Consider the following 21,518-nt stretch of genomic DNA (forward strand, 5'->3'; position numbering starts at 1 on the left):
CGGCGGCCAGCGGCTCCTCGCGCTTCGCGGGTCCAGACGCCGCCGTCGCCAGCGCCGGAGCCGAGCAGGAGATCCGAAGGCGCCGCGCGCGAGCGAGCGCTGGGCGAAGGGTGGCGGAGGGGGGGCGCGCGGGAGGCGGCCCCTCCTCGGCGAGCCATGCGCGCCACGGGCAGCTGAGGAGCCGCCGGGGCGCCGTGGCCAAGTCTCCGCTCCGCTTTTGTCTTGCCCTCCAGTGAATGGGAAGATGGAGATGGATGTGGAGGGAGTTTCTCCCGGCCCCGAGCCCATCCCCCGCGCCCAGGGGGCCGGCGGAGCCTGCCAGGCGCCGCCACAGCCACCCCAGCCCCAGCCCCAGTTTCAGCCACCGCCGCTGCCATCGTCGCAGCTGGCTCAGGATGAACTGCCCAGCGACAGCGCCGGCGCTGACAGCGAAGGTCCCAATCCGGAGAGGAGATCCAATGGCGAGAGAGGGGAGAGCAAGGTAGGTCCACAGTTGTGGCCGCTGTGACATGTTTGGAACCAAAGCAGGGAGCTCTGGTAGGGTTGGCACGGAACCCCTCCGCTCCCCACAACCCCCCTTACTTCGTTTGCGTGGGGGGTTGGGGTGGCAGATGTGGCACCAGGCGTGGGATTTCCGAGGATCCATGGCGATAGTGACTTTGGGAACTGAAAGGCATGTGCAGAAGTCTGTCCTGGTTTCTGATCCGTGATGTGTAGAGAAAAGTCTTGTGGCGCGGGGCGGTGTGATGCTAAGGGCAGAGCCCAGCGCCCGGGAGAGAGCGGCCAGCGTGGCGACCTTTGCTTGCTCCACGGTGTAGCGGGATTATTCGGATGATGTGGATCTGGGGGAAATGTGTCTTCCAGAGCTGCCCAAGTGGCTTGTGAGACTCTTTGGAGGGAAGTGACATCAGTGTAAAGATGGTAACAATGAGAGGAAAGTTTGGCTCCTTGGCAGAATGGGTAGCCTGGCTTAACCTAGCCTAACGTGGAGGTGGTCATCCTCTCCACTTGACATCCTCTCTGTTGGAGGATCCAACTGCCTGGCAAGCTGATGAATGAACCCTGCGAAAATTTCGCAGCCCTGCTGTGTCATTGTAAACCCCTGGGATAGCTAGAAGTTCTTCAGGTAATTGGATTTCAGTAAGAAGGGGCTCAAATGCCATGTTCTGGTGCGGGTGTTTTCTTGTGCCCGGGGAATCCGTAAAGAGAGGATATGGCATAGAAAGTCGTGCCTTGGAAACATTCATAAGCGTTCTTAGTGTGGTTTTGTCTCTGGGCGGTCCCTGCACACACCCTGGCAGTTTAGTTTTGTGGGAACTTGTGCATTTCAGTTTTATCTGTATAAAGTGAACACGTGTATTCTCTAAAATGTTTTGAAACTAGCTGCTGATATTGGGGAACTAAAAGTTGGTTCAGTAAATCAGAATATTCAAACTAAAGAAGAGTCGATCATTCTTTCCACTTTTATACTTAGATAAGGAAGTGTACAGAGAAATAGACAGTTTACTGTTTTAAGAGCTTTTGGAGATGGCCTTAGTTTCCCTCAGATTCTTCAAATAGATTAAGCAAACTCCTGAAATGTGTTGGGATTACAATATTCATTTAACAAGTGTACAAATGTTTTGCATTTTTGAAACTGTAGTAAGAATTAAAATTGTTGTTTATTTACCAAAATCAATACTGTTATCTAAATGGCATCCTACAAGGAGCTGGACTCCTTACAAATGCCTTCAAGATTTACTTTGGGACAACTATGACGAATTTTAATATTCTGATAGTCTCAGTCTTCCAGTCACTACTGATTTCATGAATAGTTAAGTGTGTCAAAACTGCATATTTACTCCTTTAAATGACTGCTCTGTTTTATGAAATAACCATAATGGAGCATCATATTACCTAATTGAACTTTGAGTCTCTTTTCTAAAAGGGATGCAAAGAAGAATTAAAAGATACTACCAATGTTTCCATTTCCATATTGTTGGTTCATATGCCCAGAGCATGAGAAATTCCTGCCATCAGCAAAATCTGAGCTTATTTGTTTCTCTTTACTGCACTTTGCAGGCTATCTAATGTTTTGCTGGTTGTGAGAAATAACCACACTAGAAATATTTCAGCAGGTGAGGAAAGGACTGAAAGCAAGTTGATTGCATTTAGTTAATTAGTATGTTCAGATAATTGAGTATTCCAATGATGTGATTTGCTTCATGTTTGTCTGTAATTTTTCGAGGTGGAAACAAAATACTACTTCTTTTTCCTCCAGGTGTTTGCCTTAGAAATTACATTGCTTCTTTCCTTTTAACCTAGAAATCATTTGAGTTAACCCTATGCTTGTCTCTGGCGTTCTCCAGTAGCTATGTTTCAGAATTTGTTAACTGATTTGTTTTTAAACGATATTAAGTCAAGGCATAAATTAATTGTTTTTGTAACAACATCTTGATTATCAGTGGGAAGGCCTTTGAGTGTCTGACCAGATTATTCTACTCAAATACAAGCTCAAGAAGCAGAATGATGACTGGCAATGTGGTTGTTTAGCATGAGGTAAATACATAATCATGGTAGAATTTGTAAACAGTAAAGGAGAGATGTACTGGACCATGATGCTTTCTTCTCAGTTATGAAACTAATACATTTTGAAGCACAAATTATTTATCTTAAATCTTCCCACATGTAAAAGCATCTTACATAGGATGCAACTTTCTTGAGAAGAAAGTATTGGATTAATGGCATTTTCCCCAGATTTGGATTTATGATTAATTTCCTTATGAATTTACCTCAGTGATCTAGCTGGAAATGAAATGTGAGTTTACTACCAGATTAGCTTGTTTCGTAAATTGTAGTTTCATGCACCCATGTCCTCAGAATACCTGTGTTATGAGAAGAGGTTAGGAAAATGGGTCAGTTAAGGGATTTTATTTTACACCGATGCTTTGTGATATGACCTGTGATTCACTAAAAACTTCTGTTTGAAAAAAATGTTACAGTGACTGAATACTACCCATGCTTTCATTCTTTGTGTTTGAGAAGGCCCTAAATTGGCCATATATTTTCCTGTATGCTCTCATATTAAACCTTTACAAAAAGCAAAGACAATGTGGAATTCAACTACCCCAGTGATATTTTCTTCTGTGCCAATAGTGGGGCTTGAACTGTGTTCCCTGAGGCTCGTCCCTTATCTTTTTACTGAAGGCTGTTGCTCTACCACTAGAACCACACCTCCACTTCTGGCTTTTTTTGTGGTTAATTGGAGGTAACTGTTTCTAGGACTTTCCTGCCTGGTGGCTTTAAACCCTGATTCTTAGATCTCTGCCTCCCAAATAGCTAGGGTTATAGTCATAAACCACCAGCATCTGGCTCCCACTTAAATATTTTTTATTATTATGATGTTATTTCAAGCTTGTTCTCTCATCTGAAAAGAAGATCTAAGCTAGGCAAATGTCTTTTATTCTATTCTGAAGAATGAAGATTAAAAATTATATACATTTTAAGAGAACTTTAAATTTTGAAATTGTTCTTGATTCTGGATTTGATCACCTTCAAAAGTATTTTACCAAATTTTTTCAGGCTCTGAATATATGTTCTGGTGACTTCTAAAATTCTACCAACATACTTTGTTTCTATCAAATAACTCTTGGATATACATTTCTGAGATTTACTTTGAATAAACTTTTGGTTAAACAATTTCTGCCTAGAAGACTATTCCAATATATTACTTTATACATACATGGAGAAATTCTTTTTCACAGATTCCAAATGAGTAAAAGGAATGACTCTTGTGTGCTTTAGTTTCATCTTATCAATAAGTAATCCTCTCTTTCTTCCCATTCACCCCTGTAACTTCTCCACCTATTCCTCCTTACTCCTCTTCACACATCTTTATCTTCTACCATGATACTTTATATAAAGGAACATTTTTATGGCCCACTGTGAAGGATCATGATGAAGCATTTTGGTTGTAGTTCAGTTCTTACTAAGTAAAGCCTTGGTTTGCAGGATATGTTATTCTTTTGTGTGGCTCTGGACTAGAAAGATTTGGAATTGTTGATACCAATGTTACTACGTTGATGAAAATGACTCAGAATTTCTCAGTTTCATTGTATTCCATCATCAATTCTGTCATGAAACATTAGTCTTAAGGAAGATGACTTTGGCAATCTCTTGTCCAACTGGTCCATTGAATTTTAAAAATTATTATTTTATAACTTTTAGTTGTATGATGGGGTTTCAATTCAATAGTCTATTAACTATAATGCATTTTGATCAATGTCATCCCCAATGAATTTTTTAAGCTTTTCATTCTGAAATAATTTTGGATTTATAGAAGTGTTACAAAAATGAGGCAGAGCTCTGTACACTCATATTCAACCTTCCCTAGCATATCTATATATCTATTTCTATATCTATATGTATATACATATGTCAAAGCATAGATAGCACATAACCTTTGCATAGTGTCATTGGCTTAGCTGTTCAGTAATGTCTGTTGTAAGCATGCAGCAATATCGGTGATTTCCATTCTACTTTCGTATTAAAGTCCTTGTTTTTACTAGAAGAATTCTATGAGCGCTCTGACTGAAAGCTCACTCAGAGTTAACTTCATGGTGATTATTTGCTTCTCCTTTTATCTCATGGTTTGAATTGGCTTGAAAATTATGAGGATCAGGATTCTCAAATAGGCTGGATGAACCAGAAGTCTTGGCAACTGTTCACAAGAAAGTCTTCTTTTCAACCTTTTTTTTTTGATGCCAGTACTGGGGCTTTAACTCAGAACTTGATGCTCTCATTTGGGTTTTTCACTCAAGGCTGCCACTCTATCTAGCACTTGAGCTACAGCTCCACTCCCAGCTGGTTAATTGGAAATAAGAGTCTCATGAACATATCTATGTGGACAGGCTTTGGGTCATGATTCTCAAATCTCAGCCACTCCAGTAGCTAGCATTACAAGTATGAGACACCAGCACCCAGTTTTTTTTTTAATTCTAATCTGAAAAATATTCCTGTTTTCCATTAGCTTGCTATCTATGTGGAGGATTGCAGTCTCAGCAGCAAGCAAAGGAGAACAGGCAATGAATGGGATTAAGACCATCTACGCAGGAGTCCAAGACTCGATTGTTCATAGGATGAAATATAATGGAATCTCTCTCTTTCATTTTTGCACCATTAGCCATGTGGACTCTCATTTCCCACCCAGAAGTAAAAACTTTCTCACATTAGATTGGATGATACAGTGATTAATTGTTGACTATGACATCAGAAAAACCCAAGTTTAATTTTGGTTATCTTGGGAGTGAGTGAAAGTCACTTCAATGTCTTCATTTTCTAACCAAATACCAGTCTTTTCTTTAGTAAAGTAGCAATCGTTCTAGTGCCAATTACCTATGATTATTGTATGGCTTAGGTAAGATAGAAACCATAATAGTGTGATAGTGTGTGTGTGTGTGTGTGTGTGTGTGTGTGTGTGTTTTCAGTACTGGGGTTTGAATTCAAGGTATATCATACTTATCATACTTGAACCACAGGTCCATCCTCTTTTTTTTTTAACTATTTATTTTTGAGTTAGGGTTTTGTGTTTTGGGGGCTGATCTCAGACCTGGATCTTCCAACACATGTGTGCCACAAAGCTGAGAACACAGATGTGTATCATCATGTCACACTTATTATTTGAGAAGGTTAAATCTGCGTGGTCTGGCCTGGAACCACGATCCACCTTATCGATACCTGTCAGCTGTAATTAAGGCTCGAACTACCATACGCAACTAAAATCCTTTAAGAAAATACTTCTTAGATAGTGAATACTCAATATTGCTAATAACAATTAGATATTATTATTGAAGTCAAAGGTCTTGAAAAGGAGAGTAAACTGTGTTTAACCTCCATTGGAATTATCAGTTTATCTCAAAGCATCCTAGAGCTGGAATAAATTAAACATATGGCTTGGTAGTCAGGCTAACTTGGGAACCAGTGGTAGGGTTCTTATCATGATTTCCAGGTCTTTTTCTGGTGAGTAAGAAGTTAGCAAAATGTTATCCTTACTCATCAACAGACATTTCTTTCTTTAGAAGAGAAGGTGAGGAGAGCTCATGTGGAAAGGCTCAGACCTTACCTCAGTCCCAGGGATATGTGTCGGATTCTAATGAGGCATATGGATTGTCATCCCTTGGATATAAAAAATAGGTGCCTGAAGTTAGTGAGATAGATGGCAAACTGTATAACAGTGATATACCCTGTTAGCTTAATCCTTTTTCTTCTCAGTTAGGGCTCTTTGATTACAAGCAAGAGAAATAGATTTTAAGTTTTGTTGTAAAGCAATTACAAAATCAGAAGAAAATTGTAAAAACAGATTTTTGTTTGTCAAACAGTCTTAGGAAATGCTGAGAGAAGGGAAGTCCTGATATTCTAGGCAGAAAGAAATGAGGAAATGTGTCCCAGATTCACAGAGGAATTGTTCCAGTCATTCTTCATTTTTGTGCCAGTCTGCTCAAGACCCAGAATGAAAAGTAATCCTTTTACTCTCACTCCATCAGATATCTGATTTGGAGTGGGGGTAGGGAAGCAAGCTATCCTCCTTGAAGGTTTTGGCCAGCAATATTCACTGGAGGGGTTTTATAGGTCCTGGGAAAACAAATCAGGATGTTTTCTGATGAAAGGAAATGGATGTTATTGGCTGAAAAAGCCTTCATCACTCTTCTCTTAGGGAGGAAGAAACAGAGAGAAAAAGGAGGGTCATTGAAGGAGAGGTAGCGAAAGAGAAATTTACATAAGAGTATACATTTAATAGCATTGCATTAAAAAGAATATTGAAAAAAATGTATAGGGTTTATTGGTTATATGCAGAAAGGACAGAGAACGTTGTCTTTACTTTTTAAAAAAGTACTTTCCTTTTGTGTCATTTGGGTTTGAATCTAGGGTCACATACATTCTGTTACCTGCCCTACAACTTAATTCATTTAAAACATACTTTGCTTGTGAGATAGGATCTTACTAGCTTTGGACTGACTAGAAATTCAAGACTTTCTACCTTTGTTTCCTAAGTATCAAGAATTACTGGTATGCACCACTAACCATGACCACTTCTTGATCCTTAATTCTATGTGCAAACACAAGGACTTTTTTAATATTGTATAATAGTTTTATTTTTCTCATTTACTATTTTTACATTTTATGCACAAATATTTTTATTTGAATAAAAATAGAAAATAACGGCCGGGAGTTTGGCCTAGTGGTTAAAGTGCTTGCCTAGCATGCATGAAGACCCGGGTTCCATTCCTCGGTACCACATACATAGAAAAAAGCCGGAAGTGGTGCTGAGGCTCAAGTGGTAGAGCTCTAGCCTTGAGAAAGTCCAAGGACAGTGCTCAGGCCCTGAAGCTCAAGCCCAGGACTGGCAAAAAAAAAATAGAAAATAACTTTTATGTAAAATTACAAAAACGCAAAGAAATACATAATTGTTATTATGAGAGTATAAGCGTCTTTTACAAAAGATTGAGAGTATTTTTTTTCTGGAAACTAATGAAATATTTTCTGCATTCATCAATTTTTGTTACTTTTATAAAGAACTAGTGTATCTTTGAAATAGCACAAGAATATTTTAAAATTCTTAATTACAAAATGAACCTGTTACCAACTTAATGTGTTAGAACTAAAGCATATAAAAATATGGATACTTCTAAGCCAGACTCAAAGGAACATAGGCTCAGTGGTTTCCCTAATTTGTCATAATCAGGAGAAACTTTGGGCTCTCCTAGCAGAGATTTATAATAGAACAAAACCTAGATCCTTAAGACCATATAGAATGAGGATAAATGAAAGGACCTCCAGGATATAGAAACAAAAGCCATGTAATGAGTGATTATTGTCTTTAATGTACTATGCTATCTCTTATCTCTTTTGCTGTCCCTTGGTTATCTCATATTTTTACAGTATTCCACCTGGTTATCTGATATATTGTATATATGCATATTTGGTTATTTGAAGTTGGATAGGGAAGGGGGAAAAACAAGATGAGGGGTGGGGGTGGGGGGAGGGAAATGGGGACCAAGACATGAGAAAGGGTGTCAATGTATGTGAAGTAATGCACCTTCTGTCTGGTGAATATAATGTAACCCTTCTATTAATTACAATAAAAATATATGGTTTTTAAAAAAAATATGGATACTTCAACATTTCATTAGCTTCCACGAGGACTTTTGAAATTAACAAAATAGAGTATAAAGTGTGGTTCATCAGGTCTGTTCTATTACCCTGTCCCATTGCACTTTCACAGATGAGAAATGTAGAGCTGAATAAGCAATGGTTTAACCTAAGACAGAATGATGTTTGAAGACTCTTTGGCCTAGGCTATGCTTCCAGTCATCATGAATCAAGACCACTTGTACTTTTTTTTTTTTTTGCCAGTCCTGAGGACTGGATTCAGAGCCTGAGCACTGTCCTTGGGCTTTCCTCAAGGTTAGTGCTCTACCACTTGAGTCACTTCTATGTATGTGGTACGGAGGAATCAAACCTGGGTCTCCATGCATGCTAGGCAAGCACTCTACCACTAGGCCAAACTCCTAGCCTCCACTTGCACTTCTTTTAAAGTCCTTATTTTCTGAGTTCTGATATGATTGTGTGAAGTACCTAAAATCTGCTTAAGATTTTAAAAATTCTTATTTCCTAATAAAATGAGAATATTTGCTGGGTGCTAGTGGCTCGTATCTGTAATCCCAGCTACCAAAGAGGCTGAGCTCTGAAGCTAGCATGTGCAGGAAAGCCTTTGAGACTTACCTCTAATTAATCATGAAAAAGGAGGAAGTGGAGCATGATTTAATTGGTAGAGCATTGGCCTTGAACCAAAAGCTCAAACACTCAGCACTGAGGTCATGTTCCGCATCTGGGCACAATAAACAAACGAATAAATAAAATGAGTGTAATAGAACTAATTTGCTGGGTAGATTAAGTATGAATAGAGTTGGGCTGTGAGTTATAACCTGTAGATCTTTTATGATACTAGTGTTCATTAAAATAAACATATGAATATAGAGTATATAGAATAGAATATTTACAATAGAGAATATAATATATAGTGTGAGTATCATACCTAGGATGTAGACATAGGGAAGACTGCAGATACAAGTTAGACTGGGCAAAATGTTCATTAATAACTGACCACAGTTGTACCAACTCTGTCATCCTAACTGTTCAGGAAACTGAAATCAGGAAATTTGTAGTTTCAAGCAGCCCAGATAAAGGGTTCAAGATACTTCAGCTCAAATAACAGCTTGGTATAGTGGCACACATTTATCATCCCAGCTATGGTGCTAAGCATAGACTGAAAGACTGAGGTGCAAGGCAGCCTGAGTGAAAAATAAGACAAAAATGGGACTGTTGGCTTAAGCTGTAGAGCATCGCCTAGCAAACAGAACCCTAAGTTCAAACCTCATAATCTCCACAAAAATTACTTATTTTTGCATGTCCATAGATAAAAGCATGGTGATTTCTGAGTCTAGGACTTATAGGCCTCTGACCTATGAGGCTCACAGTCTGGTCTTCCCTTATGCAGAGGGAATCCTACAGGAGATAGCACCATAAACAATGTAAATTTCTTTCTTTCTTTTTTTTTGCCAGTCCTGGGGCTTGAATTCAGGACCTGAATTGGGCTATCTCAAGGCTAGGGCTCTACCAGTTGAGCCACAGCACCACTTTTTTATATATGTGGTACCAAGGAATCAAACCTGGGACATCATGCATGCTAGGCAAGCACTCTACCACTCGGCCAAACTCCAGGCCTTTGTAAATTTCTTATTTTGTAGTGGCAAGTGTGGGACAAGGCACTTACTGATTGGCACCCAGGCCTATCTGACATCATGTCTGGTACATAGCAGACAGTTGGTAAGTGAGTGGTCACACTGTTTTCTGTACTAGTGTGTTCACTCAACACATAGTAGCTCTTCCTGTAGATACTAGGAATGTAAGCTTTGTGTAAGTGTGCCTTGCACCAAGATTGTGGTGTTGTATAGAGAGAGTGGGAGAGTAGTAAGAGAGGAAAACAAAAGACATTGCAGAGAAGGAAGCAGTTGCTCTATGTGTATGAAGAGGAAGAAGTTCACCAACCTCCAAAGGAGCAAGAGAGTGGAGCAAGAGCCTGGAAGACACAGAGAGTATGTCAAAGTTTAGAATGACAGAGAAAGACTTATTGTAGGATCGCGTGGAGGTAGTGGTTGGAGATGTTTTATTCTGATGCACAAGGAAGCTTATTCTGCATCTCATTAACAGCAGCTTGACTGAAGAGTTCACAGTGCCCCAGAGTGGTCCCCAGACGTGGGACATATTTGAAAACATCAATAAAATTGTGTTTATTGTGTGACAAGTGAGAAAATGGCATGTATTTCATATATAAATGGCTTTTGATGTACCAAATAGAACAGCTTTTTATAAGTTGGAATAAATAGCTTATTCCCTTCCCAACTCCCCTCGATAAGACACAGGTATAGAGATGCATGGGAACAGCTGGGCAGAAGCACTGTTGCTTCTGCTGCTGCTCTTGCTGCTGCACTACTGCTGATTTACTTGAGGTTGGGGATAGTCCTTATGGGGTCATCAAAGATTGTGTCCTATTGAATGGCAATTGTGAAAGAAGGACTTGAGTACTTATACTTTTATATCTCTACGCATCTGCTCTATTTCCTTAGCTTAATTTCTCCTGGACCTTGGTATTTCTCTGTCATGTTCCCTCAAATGAAGGACTCCTCCATGTGTTGGGACCTATCTTAATTTCTCACGGGCCCTATCAGACAGACTTGATATTGATGGGAAGAGAGGACTCTGTAATTAGTAGAGAGTCCATGTCTTCAGTTGTTAAAAGTAACATAAAAATTCTTGGGCTCCATCAGAAACAACAGAGGACAACGAGAGCAAGGCTCTTACTAATAGCACATGCCTTTTAATTAAATCAAATTATTTATGTATGTATTGACTAGGTTTACTCCTGAGGCTTGAACTCGGGGCCTGGGTGCTGTCTCTTAGGTTACTGTTCAAGATTGACACGTACTCGGGCCAATACTAGACTCAGAGCTCTACTTCAGGCTTTTTGCTGGGTTAATTGGAGATAAGAATCTCAGTGTTTTCTGCCTAAGGTCAGCTTTGAACTCGGAATCCCAACTTCCAGAGTAGCTAAGAAAAGAGAAATGAACTACAGTGCCTTGCTTGGATGATAATACATTCTTAAAATTACATGCGAGGCAAAGTACTTATTCTCTCTTTTTTTAAACCTTTTATTTATTTTTATTTTGTCGGTCCTGGGGCTTGACTTCAGGGCTTGGGCACTGTCATTGAGCTCTTTTGCTCGAGGCTAGCTCTCTACCATAGCTCACAGCTCTACTTCTTTTTTTAAATTGTTAAGTGGTTAATTGGAGATAAATCTTGTGGAGATTTTTCCTCCTTGCTGGTTTTGAACCTTGATCCTCAGAGTTGCTAGGATTACCTACATGAGCCATCGGGTGTCTTGCTTGAATTTTATAAACAACTCTTCTTAATTTACTTTTTAATAGCCTTGCTAATTTTTCAGCTGGAAACAGCAGTAAGTTTTTTAAAGATGAACCTCAAGGAACAGACCTGCTTGCAAGATAATAAAGAAGATAATACATCTCCTAATATGGCCAAGTCCACCCACAAATTTCTTAAGAGTAACTCATGACTATCTATCTCAGACTATCAGGGAAGAGTTAGAACATTGCTAATGGTCTAGTATGGAGAGAAGGTAAACGAAATGACTGCATTTTTCTTATTAGATGAACTCCTGTAAGTTACCCCTGGAGAAGCTAAGAAGATATAGGCAATGGCAGCTCCAAAAGATTTAGGGAGGAATTCTAAATATTATATAGAGTTGACTAAGTATGCAAGCTTTTGTAATTATAAATAGGCAAGTTTATAAATACATAGTACTCTGCATAATAATATTTAGGCCTGACTATACATCTTTCAGAATTCAAGAAAACAAAAGTAGACTTGAGTCCTAGCTCCCATGTTTAAAGGGTTAGCACTTAGGCACTTTTCCTAATGGCTTCCTTTTCATGAGGCAATATGCTGCTGAAAAAATAACCACGAAAGTTTCTATTCTTTTTAAAGAAAGTAGCAACAAAATTCCTGAATCATTTCCATGATTGCCATTTAAAGAAAAAGATTGAGGAGACATAAACAAAAAAACCTTGATGATAAAGAGAAGCCTTTTACCCATATTACTTTGCAGAACATTTTTGTTATTTGCTAAGAAAGAACAATTTGGAAACATTTCCCTGAAAAGCAAGTATTCAATAGCTATTGATTTTTCAAGCAATTGTAAAAAGAATACAGAAATTCCCAAATAGGATTGTGTGGAAAAATGGAGGGAAAATTTTTATGATTAGGCTTTTAGGAAGCTAAAGGAAGAATGACAGCAGGGCTTTCTTCCTCAACAAAGAGAAGAGTATTGAGATGCTTCAAAAAATAGTTAGTATAGAAAACTGGTAAACTCAGTCCTAGGAAGCCCCTATCAACTTCCAGTTGGTCCAAGTTAAAGGACAGAACTGTCCGAAGAACATTTAAGGTCCAAAATATACAGCAAACTCTGGTATAAATTCTTGCTCCTGAAATAATTTACAGTGCCTATTGTCTTTGGTCTCTTGCAGTTTTTATATTGTATTCATCCTTACTTTGAAAGATGATTTGAATATTTCTCTTTGGTCTCTTGTAGTTCTCATATTGCATACATTCTTACTTTGAAAGATGATTTGAATGTTTTTCTTCCAGCATGTTTCTGTAGTATGAAATGATAAAATTTCTGTTTTTACCTACTTTTGTAAGCACCCGTTAATCAATAAAACAAATTCAGTGCTATGCCACATATGCACATCTCATACTAATAAATAAAAAGTTGTTCAGATTTTGAAGGTTAGAAAGATACTTAGCTACTATCTCCTCAATTCATATGTATATATATATATATACATACTCATACATACACATATATATATGTATGTAATTTTTGTGAAGTTTTGTACATGTGGTAATGAATCTCATGACCTTTGTCATGTCATATATATGTGTGTGTGTATATATATATATATATATATATATATACTTTGATTATATTCAACCCCCACTACACTGTCTTGTGTCTCTTCCCTGTCTTCATTGATCCATTTTTGGTCATTTTGTCTATTTTGTTTTTGCTTAAATGTAGATACCACATATGAGTGAAAACATGAAATATTTGTCTTTCTAATCCTGAATTATGTCATATAAAACAAACCCCAGTTTTACCAATTTTCTGCAAAGAACAGTTTCATTCTTCCTAACAGCTGAGTAACATACTACTGTATGTATATGACACATGTTCTTCGTCTTTTATGGCTCACTATTTCTGCTGAACAAAAAGTTATTTTACCATTTTGTGGGGTGTATCATTAGTCTGTCTGTTCTTCATACTGAGTAGTATTTCATTGTGTAGATATATCACAAATGTTTTCCAGATCACCTGGTGATGAAGATTTAGGTTGTTTGGATTTTTGGCTTTTAACAACAAAGCTGTTAATCTTTGTACTCATGTACCTCTCTATCTCTCTCCATATTATCAATAAATATAGATAGATCTCTAGATCTTTCTCTCCATACATATACAAATATCTATATAGGGATCTTTGTATCTTTGTGTAGATATCGTTATGTATAGAAAGCATATTTTATATATAAACTATATGTTTATATATAAACTATATATCATATGATATATACATACACACACACACACACACACACACACACATATATAAAACATGGAGAGAGTGAGAGTGTGAGAGAGAGATCATCTCTGTTCTCCATCCTTTTTTTTTTTACTTTTTATTAGTGAATTCATAGGATTGGGATTAGTAAATAATATAAATGTATATCATAACAAAAAGACTACACTAAGCTGGGTGCCGTGGCTCTTGCCTGTAATCCCAGCTCGTCAGGAAGCTGAGATCTGAGGATCGTGGTTCGAAGCTAGCCCAGGCACAAAAAGTCTATGAGACTCTTATCTCCAATTATCACAAGAAAACCAGAAATGGCACTGTGGCACAAGGGTAGGGCACTAGTCTTGAGTTGAGGAGCTCAGGGACAATACCTAGGCCAAGGGGTAGGGTGGTAGCCTTGAGCTGAAGAGCTCAGGGAAAATTCCCAGGCCCAGAGTTCAAGTCCTATGACCACCACCACCAACAACAACAACAAAACCACTCTTTTGCATTGTCAAGATTTATATCTCAGAATTCCTCCAGGATATGGAAACAAGAGCTATATAATGAGTGAATGTTGTTCTTATTGTACTATGTTATTTCTCATCTCTTTTGTTGTCCCTTGGTTATTCTCATATTGTTACTGTATCTTATCTTGTTATCTGATACATTGTATATACATTTATTTGTTTATTTGAAATAGGAAAGGGAAGGAGGAAAAACAAGATGAGGGGACGGGGTGTGGGGAGGGAAATGGGGACGGAAACATAAGAAAGGATATCAATGTGGGTGAAGTAATGTACCTTACATCTGGTGAATATAACTGCTACCCCTCTATTAATTTAATAAAAATATATGAGGGGCCAGGAGTTTGGCCTAGTGATAGAGTGCTTGTCTAGCATGCACAAAGACCCAGGTTCAATTCCTTGGTACCACATACATAGAAATAGCCAGAAGTGGTGCTGTGGCTCAAGTGGTAGGGTTCTAGCCTTGTGAAAAACCCAAGGTGTATGTTCAGATCCGGAACTCAATCCCAAGACTGGAGATATGTATATATATATATATATATATATATATATATATATACACACACACACATATATGAAAAATATTTGTACAGACAGAAAAAAAAGAATTCCATTTGCTCTGCATTATAGCTAGCACAGTGTTTTTGTTAGTCATTTTAGTCATCCTGATATCTTCTTGTGGTTTTATCTTGACTTTCTCTATTAGGTACATATTGATATTATCCGTGTCCGATGTTGAATAGGTTTTTAATGCGTTAGTTTGCTTGTATGTCTGGTGAAAAGTCTTTGGCCCATTCAATTTTTTTGCCAGTTCTGGGCCTTGAACTCAGGGCCTGAGCACTGTCCTTGGGCTTTCTAGCTCTACCACTTGAGCCACAGCACCACTTCTGGATTTTTCTGTGTATGTGGTACTAAGGAATTGAACTTAGGCCTTCATGCATGCTAGGCAAGCACTCTACCACTAGGCCAAACTCCTGGCCTTGGCCCATTTAATTTTATTACCCTATTTTACTTTATTATTTTTATTTTATTTTATTTTTAATTAGCTGCACATAGGGGGTTTTAATTCAGCAAATTTGTCATTTTAGAAAAAGAAAACGGGTTGTGTTCTTCTTGATGTACTATTTTCCTATAGATTTAGGTTTCACAAACTCTGAGAAATAGAAGTATGAGGAGATTACAAAGCCTTAGACATCTGAGATTACATTCTTTTTTTGGGGGGTGGTGATGGTAGTAACAGTGGTAGGGGAGAGCTAATGTTGGACATTTATCATCTGCCACTCATAAAGCCAGGTAGATTCACATGGGGTGGTCTTATTTATGCTCCACAGGTATCCTGAAAAATAACTATTATTGATCTCAAGGTCACACAGCTAGTATATGGCACAGAAAGGATTTAATTTTAAGTCTACCAGGCTGTTATTCCACTTCCTTGGGTAAGACTTCAAGTCTTCTTCTTTATAGCTACTGGCTTGTTTCCCAGTACTCACTGCTTGCACTGTGGTAGGTGTGTTTTTCAAGTAATCCTCAGATGAAATGACACTGGCATTGATAGAAAAATCAGAACAATTAATTTAAGGCAAAGAGACATATTCTGAGACTTTATTTCAGTCCTGAAAATTGATGTCAACTTCAGAAGTTAGCTCATTGAGGTTTGTGGTATTCATTTTACCTTCCAGGATCCAAAGACATCCATTTCTCAGAAAAACTGTGCAATTATGGTTACCCAGATATATATGTGTGTGTGTGTGTGTGTGTGTGTGTGTGTTAGATTAGGTGAATATAAGACCCCAATTCAAATGGTAGTTTTGTTCTCATTAACTGTGTAGACCTTGAGAAAAGTATGCAAAAGTAGCTTACGTTTTTAATTAATAAACATAATAATGTTATTAATAAACAGAATATCACAATATTGATGTTTTATTAATAAACATAATAATTACTAACAAACATAATAATGAAGAAGGAATTATCGATAGGGCAACACACTCATTGCAACAAACTCAGTCCAAAAGCATTAAAAATCTTCCACCCAGGAAACACTGGATGTTAACAGATACAGTTGTTCAACTTACAGATGCTTGAAAAGCATCTTGGCTCATGGAGACTGTCATAGTGTGATCCAAGTCCTCTTCCTTTGTTCATTTTACAGATTAGTAGCTAATTATAGTCTTCTTTCCTTATAAGTTCAGCTCAGTCTTAGAGTATAAATTTGCCTATGTCAGTTGGAGTTGACATGCAAATAGAAACTGATATCATCTTTGCTCTCAGCTTATAGCTTTTCTTGTGACAACTTCTTGAAAGCAGGTTTGTAGACCTCTGGCCTAAAGTCTTGGAGTCCAAAGTTAGGTTGGGCCACTATCCCTTATATGCCCACTAACACAGTGAGGGCAGAGAAAGACTTATTGCATGGCAGTCATGGGAAGATAGCATTTCAATACATCTTCAATCATCTTTAGGAATATAGACAATGGTTTCTGCTTAAACAGGGAGAATTGGGGAAAGTAGTGAGAAACTTACGCATAGTTTAAAAGTCCTGCTCGAGGGTTTTGTTTTTTTTCAGGCAGAATTTCAGAGAAGTTATCCTTTTGTCACTAAGGCAAAATAGCAATAGGTTGCCTGCACATGGTCCCCTGTGTTTTTCTTTAATAGTTTTTTTTTATTCCTTTTAAGATAATAAGATGGCATTGCTTGTTTCAGAGTCAGTTTGACTTTCTTCATATGACTTATCAGTGAATCCTGTTTTTCCTGGAGACCGGGAATAGGTCTGATCAGAGGGACTCTATCTAGCTTTTAATTAATTTACAGGCCCAGTAAAATCATCTTTTACATTGCCTCTCATATCTTCTTTAGTAGAAAAAGCAGTCCTCAAACTCCCCTCTTCAGTTTCTTTCCTTACCTAGTAGTTGATAAACACATGAAGCTATTTAAATTTAAAATAATTGAACAAAATCAGTTCCTTATTTTTAATAGCTATAAGTAGAAGTGTTCAAAAGCTCATGTCTGATGGATATATGTTTGACAGGATAGGCAGTGAATAAGTTTATCATTGCAAAAAGTTCTACAGCTTCTCCTTTGGTCACTGAAGTATCTCTGATGAACAAAGAAATCATTCTTTGACAAGAATAGAGATTTCTCACCTTCTCTGGATTTGCTTTATTTACAAAATGTTAATTTTCATTTTTTATTGTAAAGATGATGTACAGACGGGTTGCAGTTCCTTAAGTCACATTATGAGTGTATTTCCAAATAGGGTCAGCTCCTCCTTGTGTTTTGCCCTCCTGTCCCTCCTCCTCTACAACTTGTGAAGATCATAGTGAAGAGTGAGTACCACTGCTGAGCGAGTTCACCCTTTGCCCCACCAATCCTGACTTCCCTTACACTCCCCATGCCAGGAAACCTTACATACAAGACAACAGATACAGAAATTTTAAAAAGCCACAAAAGGGGAAAGCAGAAGAAAGAAAAAAAACACAAAAAGTTAAAAAAATATCTTGTGTTCATTTCTTTTTTTTCTATTCTTTCTTTTTTCTTTTATTTTTTGTGGGTCATGGCACATGAACTCAGCTTAGGCATTGTCCCTGAGCTCTTCAGCTCAAGGCTACTATCCTATGCTTGAACCAAGCCCCACTTCCCATTTTCTAGAGGTTAATTGGAGATAAGAGTCTCAGGTCCTTGTGTGCTCTGGCTGACTTTGAACCTTGATCCTCAGATCTCAGTCTCCTGAGTAGTTAGGATTACAGGTGTGAGCCACCACACCCCACTACTTTGTTTTCATTTCTGAGGTTCATTTCAATGAACATCATTTTATGTGATCAAATGCACATAGCAATTGAGCCCTTGTGATTCTCTCCTAAGAATATCCTCTTTTGATCCTATGTGAATGTCTAGAGTTCTGTTTAACTTATAATGTCCAAGTGTAATTTCATTATCCATCGTATTTACTTATAGATTTATAGGAACATTCTACATGACTACAAATGAAGGAAAGCATGCAACGTTTCTTTAGGGTAGCTTACTTTGGTTAATATTTTTCCCAGGTCTTTTCTTTCCATTTCCTTAAGAATAGGACAATATCATTCTGTCTGATGGAAGCATAGAATTTCTTTGTGTATGTAGAACATTTTCTTGCTCTGTTCATCCATTTAAGGGGCTGGTTCTATATCTTGGCTATGGTAAGCAATGCTGCAGTGAATATGGTTGTGCTGGTAACCTTGGTGTGGTGTGTTTGTGGTTACCTGGATAAATGCCCAGAAGTTGAATTGCTGGGCCACAGGGAAAAACTATGCTATTTTCTTTTAAGGAATCACCATACTACACAGAGTTTGAACAAGTTTGCACTCCCACAAAATGTATTATAATGCTCCCTTTCGGACACATCCCTGCCCAGCATCTGTTATTGTTAGTTTTCTTGATAACTGCCAATCTAATTGTAGTGAGGTGGAATCTCAGTGTTGTTTTGATTTCCTTTTCATTTATGGCCATAGATGTTGATTTAAGGAAAAAGGAAAACCTACCATGCTGCTAGGTTTGAAGGATTGTGAAAATGACAATAGTGCCTAAAGCTGTCTACAAATTCATGCAACACTTACAAAACCTCAACATACTTCAATGATATAAAGGAAGCAATCAAAAAAATTCATGTCCAATAATAGAAGACTCCCAAGTAGCAAGTCAATCCTAAGCAGGAAGAAGAGTGCTGGAAGACTATTAATACCCAATTTCAAACTCTATTACAAAACCATAGTAATTAAAAAAGAGCAGCTTGGCTCTGGCACAAGAATTGTCCTGGGGAGCAGTGGAACAGAATAGATGGCCCAGAAATGAACCCCAAACCTATAGCCACTTAATATTTAATAAAGGAGCCAAAAACACAAGATGCAAAGCAGACAATCTCTTCAACAAATGGTGCTGGCACAATTAGCTATACATGCGTAGAAAATCGAAGTTAGATACTTATATATCAGCCAGCACCATAATTCATTCCAAATGGATCAAAGGTTTCAAAGTAAAAGCAGATACCCTGAAAACATTACAGGAAAGGATAGGAGAAATACTAGAATGCCTAGACATAGGTTGAAACTTCCTAAGTAGAGATCCAGAATCACCAAAGATCAAAGAATCCCTATATAAATGGGATTGCATGCAACTGAAGTTTCTTCATGGCAAATGATATAGATAGCAAGATGAATAGAAAACCAAAAGATTGGGAGAAGATCTTTACTAGCTAAGCATTAGACAAAGAATTCATATCTAAAATATACTTAGAGCTCAAAAATTAAATCCCCATAAACAAATCCTTAAAGAAGCAACAACTATATTTTAAGTGGACCAAAGAATTACATAGAAACTTCTCCAAAGAAGAAATACAAATGGCCAATGAAGAGAAGTACTTTTTTTTTCTTCTGTTTTCGCATTAGCAACATTGTTTTATAGAGGTTGCTCAGAGCATAATGTTATTCAAGTACTTGCTGGGTTGCTGGTTTTGTTTAGATGTTCTACTAAATCTTTGTATTTGTCCTTAACCATTACAGAAACTAGATTTGGTAAAGTGTTCCCAAGAAATGACTTTTCTACTGTTCAAGTTCAAAGCTTTTATAAAAATTTTCTATTTTGTTGTTCTTTGTTTTATGTAGAGAGGGGTTAGAGCTACATACGTAAGGTAATGAGTATATATCTTAACGAACATTGTTACCCCCTCCTCATTTTCTCACACTTTTCCTCCCACACAGCTCCCCTTTCCCTAAGTTGTAAAGTGTATTTCCAATATGTCTTATGTGTATTGCTATTGCATTGGTTCGCCCCTTGTCCTTTGTTTTTCCATTTTGTTATTCCCTTTCCCTTCCCCAAGTCAGATAAATATACAAGACACATACAAGACATAGGGTACCAAGCAAACAAACAAACAAACAACAAACAAAAACCCTCCAGTGTCAATGGGATAAACCAAAGAGAGGAAAATAAAGGAAAAAAGAAATAACTTCAAACATTATATTAAAAAAGAAAAAAGAAAAAGTCACCCAAATGAACAAACAAAACCCAGAAAAACCAAAACCTCTTATTTCTATATCTTGGAGTAAATTTCAATTAGCATCATTTTATATGATCATATGTATGTAGCTATTAAGATATTGTGATACTCTGCTAGGGCTATCTTATACATGTATTAATTGTTACAAATGAGAGAAACCATGGATCCTGTGGCTTTTTTTGTGGGGGGCCTTGCTTAAGTCACTTAGTATAGTTTTCTCCAAATCTTTCCACTTCCTTACAAATGGGGTGATGTCATTCAGTATGATGGAAGGCTAGCTAGCAAGATAAACAGAAAGCCCATGGATTGGAAGATCTTTACCTGCTAAACAGCAAAGGACTCATATCAAAAATATACCTAGGGTTCAAAACATTAAACCTCTCAATAACAAATTCTTTTTTTTGCCAATTTTAAATATATTTAGTTAAGACATTGCATTTTCCACTTACAATACAGTGCTTTATAAAGTGCAATGTTAATATTTTCCCAGTGTACCTGTTCCATATTCAAGTATTGAGAATGCCCGGTAAATTACTACCACAGCTCAACCTTTTAAAACTGCTATAGAAGTTGCTAAATTTGGGTCGTTTGAATGTTTTATTATGTGGAACAATGCTACATGTATATTTGGGTTGTCTTAATCAACCTCCTTGATGGTGGGCCCAGAGGAAGCGCTGCTTGAGGGAGGATCTCCTCCACCAGGGAAGCCCCCTGGCATTCCTCCTGGCATGCCACCTGCACTCTGGTACAGCTTGGTGATGATGGGGTTACACACTTTCTCCAGCTCTTTCTGCTGATGTTCAAATTCTTCCTTTTCTGCAGTCTAATTCTTACCCAGCCAATTGATGATCTCATTGCACTTGTCAAGGATCTTCTGTTTATCTTCATCATTGATCTTGCCCTGAAGTTTCTCATCTTCAACAGTTGCCTTCATGTTGAATGCATAGGATTCCAGGGAATTCTTAGACGATACCTTGTCCCTCTATTTCTCAGCTTCAGCTTTGTATTTCTCAGCTTCCTGAACCATGCGTTTAATGTCTTCTTTGCTAAGACGACCCTTGTCATTGGTGATTGTGACATTGTTCTCCTTTCCCGTGCTCTTATCCACAGCAGAGACATTGAGGAGACCATTGGTATTAATATCAAAAGTGACCTCGATCTGAGGAACACCACGTGGAGCAGGAGGTATGCCTGTGAGCTCAAACTTTCCAAGCAGGTTGTTGTCCTTGGTCATGACCT

General features: G+C 37.9%; 1 long non-coding RNA gene across 2 annotated transcripts in view; it reads left to right on the forward strand.

Annotated features, from left to right (window-relative positions):
• The first annotated feature begins 244 nt into the window (after positions 1-244).
• The window catches only part of LOC150050010 (uncharacterized), a 258,763-nt gene continuing 237,489 nt past the window's right edge, over positions 245-21,518 (forward strand). For both annotated transcript variants that reach the window (XR_016538559.1, XR_016538558.1), the window contains exon 1: positions 245-481. This is a non-coding gene — a long non-coding RNA (uncharacterized LOC150050010). The remainder of the gene's footprint in view (positions 482-21,518) is intronic.

This window comes from Megascapheus bottae, chromosome 18, assembly GCF_031878675.1.
Source record: "Megascapheus bottae isolate mThoBot1 chromosome 18, mThoBot2.hap1, whole genome shotgun sequence".
NCBI lineage: Eukaryota > Metazoa > Chordata > Mammalia > Rodentia > Geomyidae > Megascapheus > Megascapheus bottae.